The sequence below is a fragment of the Mustela erminea genome, chromosome 10 (assembly GCF_009829155.1).
Source record: "Mustela erminea isolate mMusErm1 chromosome 10, mMusErm1.Pri, whole genome shotgun sequence".
In the NCBI taxonomy this organism is placed as follows: Eukaryota; Metazoa; Chordata; class Mammalia; order Carnivora; family Mustelidae; genus Mustela; species Mustela erminea.
Genome location: NC_045623.1, coordinates 7365423 through 7373121, shown reverse-complemented (window position 1 = coordinate 7373121; position 7699 = coordinate 7365423). Strand labels below are relative to the sequence as shown.

General features: G+C 41.9%; 1 long non-coding RNA gene across 1 annotated transcript; it reads left to right on the top strand.

Annotated features, from left to right (window-relative positions):
• The first annotated feature begins 702 nt into the window (after nucleotides 1-702).
• Nucleotides 703-7001, top strand: LOC116567593. The gene is made up of 3 exons (XR_004276273.1): nucleotides 703-776; nucleotides 4818-4846; nucleotides 6881-7001. It is a non-coding gene; the product is annotated as an uncharacterized LOC116567593 (long non-coding RNA).
• Nucleotides 7002-7699: the final 698 nt, after the last annotated feature.

Genomic DNA, 7699 nt, shown 5'->3' with positions numbered 1-7699 from the left:
TGTGTCTGTACCCATGACATCAGCACCATAATGGAGATAATGAGCATATTCACTGCCCCCTGAAAGTCTCCTTGGACTTCGTTGTAACCCTTCCTTCTCTCTGTTCCCTGTGTTGCTAGGCAAACACCTATCAGCTCTCTGTCACAATATTTCAGTTTGTGTTTCCTAGAACTTTATGTAACTGGCCTCATGGAGGACGTAAATTTAAAAAACAAAAAAAGATTGTATTTATTTATTTGACAGAGAGAGACATGGCGAGAGAGGGAACACAAGCAGAGGGAGTGGGAGATGGAGAATCAGACTTCCCACCGAGGAGGGAGCCAGATGCGGGCTTGATCCCAGGAGCTCAGGATCATGCCTTGAGCCGAAGGCAGGCGCTTAATGACTGAGCCACCCAGGAGCCTCATGTACCCTTTTTTAAAAAATTGGCTTCTTTCATTCAGCGTAAGATTCACTTATGTTGTCGCATGTAACAACAATTCATTTTTTTTTCTCAGTAACATTCAGTTCTATGGATACACCACAGTGTGTTTATCCATTCACCTGTTGATGAACATTTGGACGTATTACAAATGAAGTGCTTATGAACATACACATACAGCCCTTATGTAGATGAATGTCTTCATTTCTTCTGGATTGATACATAGGTAGGCACATGGTAGGCATATGCATGGCATTTTACAAAACTCCCAAATTGTCTTCCAAACAGGTTGGACTATATTACATTCCACCAGCAATAGGAGAGCTCCAGTTCTTCCCATCCTTGCCAACACAAGGTGCCATCAGTCTTTTTATTTCTGCCAATCTAATAGGTATGTAGTAATATCTCATATCTCATTGTGGTTTTAGTTTTCTCTTCTTTTTTTTTTAAATTTTATTTATTTATTTGACAGAGAGAGAAATCACAAGTAGGCAGAGAGGCAGGCAGAGAGAGAGGGGGAAGCAGGCTCCCCACTGAGCAGGGAGCCTGATGTGGGGCTCAATCCCAGGACCCTGAGATCATGACCTGAGCTAAAGGCAGTGGCTTAACCCACTGAGCCACCCAGGCACCCCTAATTTGAATTTTCTTAATGGTTAATAATGCTGAGTATCATTTCATGTCTTAGTTGCCCTCTAAATATCTTCTTTGGCAATGCATTTGTTAACATCTGTGGCCCATTTTTTAATTGTGTCATTTGTTTTTTTATTGTTGAATTTTGTGAGTTCTTTCTGAATACTTGATGCAAGTCATTTATCAGATGTGTGCTTTGCAAATATTTAGTCATAGTCTGCGGCTTATCTTTTCATTCTCTTAACAAAACCTTTTAAAATTTTGATGAAGCCCAGTTTACCAATGTGTTCTTTTACACATAGTTCTTTTGAGATTTTATCTCAGAAATCTTTACCTAACCCAAGGTAACGAAGGTTTTCTCCTATGATTTCTTCTACAAATTTTTTGGCTTTAGGATTTACATTTAGGTTTATGATCCATTTTGAGTTAATTTTTGTATATGGTGAGAGGTTGGGATCACAGTCTATTTTTTGCATATGGATATCCACTTGATCTACGGCATAAAAGACTATTATTCACCACTGTTTGCTATTGTACTTTCATTGAAATCGGTTGTCCATATGTGTATACTTCTGTTTCCAGACCCTTGTCTATTCCATCAATCCACTTGTTTGTCTTTATGCCGTTGTCTTGACTATGTGGTGGCTGGTATTATGTGCCAATGTGGCTAGGCTTGAGTAGTACCCAGTTACATACTCAAACCCTAACCCAGGTGTTGTTGCAAAGGTATTTTTTTTAGTTTTTTTTTTTAATTTTTTTTGGTGAAGGTATTTTGTAGAAGTGGTTAACAGCTACAGTCAGTGGGCTTTAAGTAAAGGAGATCACCCACAGTAATATGGGTGGGTCTCATCCAATCACTTGAAAGGCCTGAAGATCCCAAAATGACATTTCCTGGAGTAGAAATTCTGCCTCAAGACTCGGCACTAACTCCGGGCTAAGTTGCCAGGCAGCCCTACCATTCCATCCTTGCCCCCTATGATCATGTGATCCAATTCCTTAAAAAATTTTATAAATTATAAAAATGATAAACTTATAAATACAAAAATGATAAATCACATATATACATATAAAGTTAATCAGTCCTCTTCTATATAAATCTATATAGATTTGGCTATGTCTCCCTATTGTTTCTCTAGAAAACCCTCACTGACACAATTACTATAACTTTATAGTAAATCTTTAAATCAAATAATGTTAATCCTCCAGCTTTGTTCTTCCTTCTCAAAGTCTTTTCATATAGTAAGACAAAGAAAGGAAAGACAACATTCCACTGAACATTCAGGAGGGTTGTCCAAAAAGAGATGGTCTGAGTTGGACCATGAGGCTGGGAGCATTTCTCCAAGTAAATATAGCAGGTAGGGTGTTATTACAAGAGGAGGAGATTACCTGGGCAAGTCCTCAGACGAATAACTTTTCCAGAACACTCTGGAAATTAGAGTCATCAAGCACGGCTACAAAGTAAAGGATAGGGCACCTGGGTGGCTCAGACCTTAAGAGTCTGCCTTTGGCTCAGGTCAAGATCCCAGGATCCTGGGATTGAGTCCCGCATCGCGCCTTCTGCTCCACAGGGAGCCTGCTTCTCCCTCTCCCTCTGCCTCCCCATGTTTGTGCTCTCTCGCTGTGTCAAATAAATAAATAAAATCTTTTAAAATTTTTGAAAAAAAAGTAAAGGATATAAAAGAAAGGATATGTTTGAAAAACTTATCCTGGGTTAGTAAGTACCCCTTTTACTTCTAAATGAAGAAGCCACTTGAAATTGGTTTCTGGTCAAGAAAGAATTTGTAAATACAAATAACTGAACAATTCAAGGGGCTGTGGCTCAGGCACAAGCTGGTTTCAGAGGGCTCGTATTCTCTCTCTTTCTCTCTCTCCCTGCCTCCCCTCCCTTCCACGGCTCCCCTGCTGCCCCCAGCTTCACCGTCAGCTCTGTCAGCTCAGAAAGAATCTGGGTGGTTTCAATCACTACCTGGATAACTTGCAGGTCTATAACCCGCAGTCCCTGCAGGCAGAAAGCTTCTAATTTTCTCACGAGTTCTAGGAACAAAAATTATTCCAGGAACAAGTCCCAATAGACTAAGTCAAGTTACAAGTCCACCTCAGAACCGAGAACTGTGTTGTAGGTTCACTGACCTAGCAGACCTGGGTCACATGAGCATCATGGAGCAGCAGGAAGTAAGCGAGAGGCAATGCAATTACCACATCCTTCTCTACTTCCTCTCTCAGTGACACTGCGGTTTTTACAACCTGGGCATTCATTTTTTTCATTTCATCCTGGAGACCTTATATTGACTGCTGTTTTCCACACGGTTTCCTTCTCCTTCTATGAAAAATGCCTAAACTACATCTTTCCCCTGAAGAGTCAGCATCACAATGTGCTGGTTTCTCCACATGTATTGTCCCCAGTTGTCAGTCAATTCTCTCCAGGGTTCTGGTTTATGACTGCCAGCACTGGAGTTCACAACAGCTTTCAATTTGGCTCCTTTGTGAACCTCATTAATATGCAGTTATCACCTCCCTCCAGATCATTAACAGACATTAACCAAAACCAAACCTAGTAACGAAGTCTCAAGATTCTGTGGTAGTAAACTCTTTCACAGAAAACTGAGGAACTTGACAGAAGAGGCATTTGGATAGGAAACTGGAAAGGGCCTCCTTTCCCAAGTCAGAGTTTTCATCAACCCCAAAAGGAGACCAGAAAGAGAGGAAAATGAAATAACCACAGACTAAGAACAAGAAGAGAGAAAAATATGCTTCAGCATCTGTTTCTGAAAATTCAGGGTAGAAATCACAGCTGTGAAGAGCTGCAAGTTTCAGAGGTCTGAGGTTGCAAGCTATTGGTTTAAATGAGAACTCAGTTAACAAGGCTCTTGAGGAAAGAATTCAGTTGTGGGCCGTTCTCCTTCAAGTTCTGAAACATTTCCTCCGTAGGCTTAGAGGTGTGGAAGCTGCTTTTGTCTGGCTTGGTCGTTCCGGTTGAACCTGAGTGCCACTCAGAGTATGATGTCCTTACTACTGCTGAATAATATCACCTTTTTCTGTCAGCCCACAGATGGATTTATTCCAATGAATTGGGGCTTTTCCTGCTCTGTTTACTGTCTCCATCTTTTTTTTTTTTTTAAGATTTTGTTTATTTATTTACTTGACAGAGAAAGAGAGAGAGGGAGGGAGAGAGAGCACAAGCAGGTGGAGCAGCAGGAAGAGGGAGAGAAAACGCGGACTCTCCACCTAACAGGGAGCCTGATGCAGGGCTCAATTCCAGGACCCCAGGATCATAATCTGAGCTGAAGGCAGATGCCCAGCTGATGGAGCCACCCAGGTGCCCCTACTGTCTCCATCTTTTTTTTTTTTTTTTTTAAGATTTTATTTATTTATTTGACAGAGAGAGATCACAAGTAGGCAGAGAGGCAGGCAGAGAGAGAGAGAGAGAGAGAGAAAAGCAGGCTCCCTGCTGAGCAGAGAGCCCAATGCGGGACTCAATCTCAGGACCTTGAGATCATGACCTGAGCCGAAGGCAGCGGCTTAACCCACTGAGCCACCCAGGCGCCCCTACTGTCTCCATCTTGACTGATCCTCGTAACACTCAAATCTAATGCTTCATGTTCCTTCTCAATCTCTCATCTGGACTATTACAGCAACCTCCTAGGTGGCTTCCTTGCTGCCATCCTGTGACCCACTCCTTATGAAGCCTCCAATCCTCTTTACTAAAATCAGAGGGAATCTCTCTGAAACCCAAATAGATCACATCACTTTTTTTTTTTTTTCCCAGAAACAAATAAACTGAAGCACCAAGAGCAGGTATGTAGTAGGACAGACATTGTTGTTGGTGGCCTGTTTTGTGTATATGGAGGTAAGAAAGTAAAAACAAAACAAAATAAAACAAAACCAAAACCACTGAATGAGTGAAGGCTATGATTCTTAGAATGTAGTTTGGCCACGTGCTTAGACCTATTCAATGAGTCCTGTCCCAAAAGTGGGAAAGGGGTGTGGATTTCTTCTAGCTGCAGCATTTAATTGCCAGTATGAGACCCTCGTGTGTTGGGTGTGTGGTGACAGTCTCCAGCAGCCGGAGTTCCTGGGGGATTAACAATGAGCAGAACTTTCCTGCCGACTCGTTGAACATACAGTGCAAATGACCAATAGACTTCTATTGTTCCAAACTACTAAAGTTCTAGGGGTGTTGCTTGCCAAAACATAGCCTAGACCCTCCCGATGGATACAGATATTGAAGGTGGGGGAAGTGTACTATTGTAACAACAACAACAACAACAACAAAAAGACAAAAAAACCCAATGTGACCAAAAAACGTAACAACATTGGCTTAGAGGCCAGGTGGTAGGTGGTGAGAAAGCTAATAATGGAGGCTAGAAAGTTGACGTCCATGTTATTTAATGGGAAAACATTTGATAAAGCTATCGCTCTCAGTTAGGCACCTAATTAATGTATAGATCTGTGAGAAGAGGTTGGAAAACAAAATGTGGCGTGCGCCAGTCTCAGTAGGTTCTGTTTGGCAAGGTACTAAAAAAGAGATGCACGCAGAAAGGAATTGGCTGATCTGAAGCAAGGAATGAAAAAGAACAGAGAGGATTCAAAAATTCAGGGACTAGTAGGGTTGCAAAGTCAACTGCTTCTCCGTCCTTAATGACAAAGGTATGAATGAGAAATTCTGTGTGTAACCAAGGCTAATGAAATCTCAGCCTCTCGGGGAGGATCACATTGAGGGTATAATCATCCCCCACAGTTACTGAAACCTCTCAGTGGAATGAGGTGTCCTGCAGTGAAGATCCAGTGAAGGGCAGGTGCCCAGTGAATCCTTTCAGTTGGATAAAGGTGCTCAAAGAAAGATAATAAAAGTATGGCCTGTACTTGAATTAAGTCCAGAGACAGGTATGTGGGTGAGATATGTAGGAGCATGAACTTAGTGGCACATAAAGCTGACCAAAATCCAATACATGGGGAGTCTCGGGAAGTGAGTTTTGAGAGAGTTGTATACCAAGGAATCACACTAAGATGGGATGACTCTTAAGACCTGGGCTTCTGATCATCCACAGTAGGAAGTAGACCAGGAAAAGTTCTTGGTCCCCTAAGACATCATATCCTCTAATGCCTGTTTTGGATGTAGTCAAAAAAGAAAAAAGAAAAGGAAGAAGCTCTGAGGGTAGATACAGCAGCGATGGATTAAAATGGAGGAGGGAGCACTTTCAGCCTAAAGAGGTTAGTCAGAGTACACTTCCACTCCAAGGAAGGGGCCTCAAGAGCTTAACCCAGCAGAATTCAGAACTTCTGTCCCCCAGTATTTGCTACACATCTCTAGTCTTCCTCTTTCTGAATGAGAGTGTTCATTGTGGTTATCCTGTCCCTCCCTATTCTATCATTGTGAATGGGGGTGTGTGGGGAGCAGATCATTTTTCTTTTTAGCTCATAAGTTTTGAGATCAAAAGATGTCACTTTCAGACCTGATGTAGAAATTACAATAGAAGATATCATGATGAAGGAACTTCTATGCTTCATTCAGTGATCATAGACTTTGAATTGAATGTCCAGCTTGATGAGGTACTAGGTTGTCTCCTTGCAAAGGGGGTAGGTATGTTTTTCACATAGTAAGAAGTCAGCACTAAATTATTTAGAGATTTAAGGCAGACATGGAGGTATGTCTACCATTGGGCAGTGCTTAGTTCCCCTCTCTTTGGGGGTACATGGAGGACCGCACTTCCCCACACTCTTAAAGTTAGACATGGCCATATGATCAGCGTTGCACCATGGGTTGTGGGCGAAAGTGAGGAGGACCAGCAGATTTAACTGAGAAGACCCTTTGACTCTGATTGTTACCAGCTGAGGTGACCATGGATTACTCTGAGACACTTTACTCCATGCCGAGGAAGAAGACTCCCACCAACCAGGGATTCTGGGTGGCGAGAATAAGCAGACGTTTCCTGCCAGCTTGATTTGGACATGCAGCATAAGTGAGAAATACGCTTTTGTTTTAAGTCATTGAAATTCTAGTACTGTTTGTTTGGCAGAATAACATTTCCCATTCTGAAGGGCACTCTTAACCTTTCCCAAGGGCAGAAAAAAAGAGATAGGACCAGGATTCAAATTCATTTTGGCTCAGAGGTCAACATTCAGCCACCACCTCCCTGTCAGCTGCAGGGGAATTACTGAAGACAATCCTTGACCTAGGTCTGATGAATAAAATATAGCACTATATAGCTTCAAAAAAAGTAAAACATGAAGATGGTGATAGAACATGATTGGGATGGGGGAGGGTAGAGAGGGAGCTCATTTTCCTCATGTAAGGAAGATGAAATTTACAGACACTTAAAGGAAATTCGCTTGGAATTACATGAGCATCAGCAGTAGAAGTAAGTGTCCGTTTATTATGTCCTGCACAGAAGGTCCTCCTGCAAACTCTGAATGACAAGTGGCAATGTGTGTAAGGTGAGGGGTATGTTGGGGTGGGCAGAGATAAGTGGGAAGTAAGAAACTGATAATGCTTTGAATAGGGAAATGAACCAAGCTTAACATCTCTAGCTAATGTTTAAAATTGTCCAAAGGACTATACCAGTTGAACTTTGAGCCGGGAATTTTAGCTATTCTGCAACAGTCAAGAAATACATTTAGATGTCTGAAGAATTTGGATACTTTGATGTT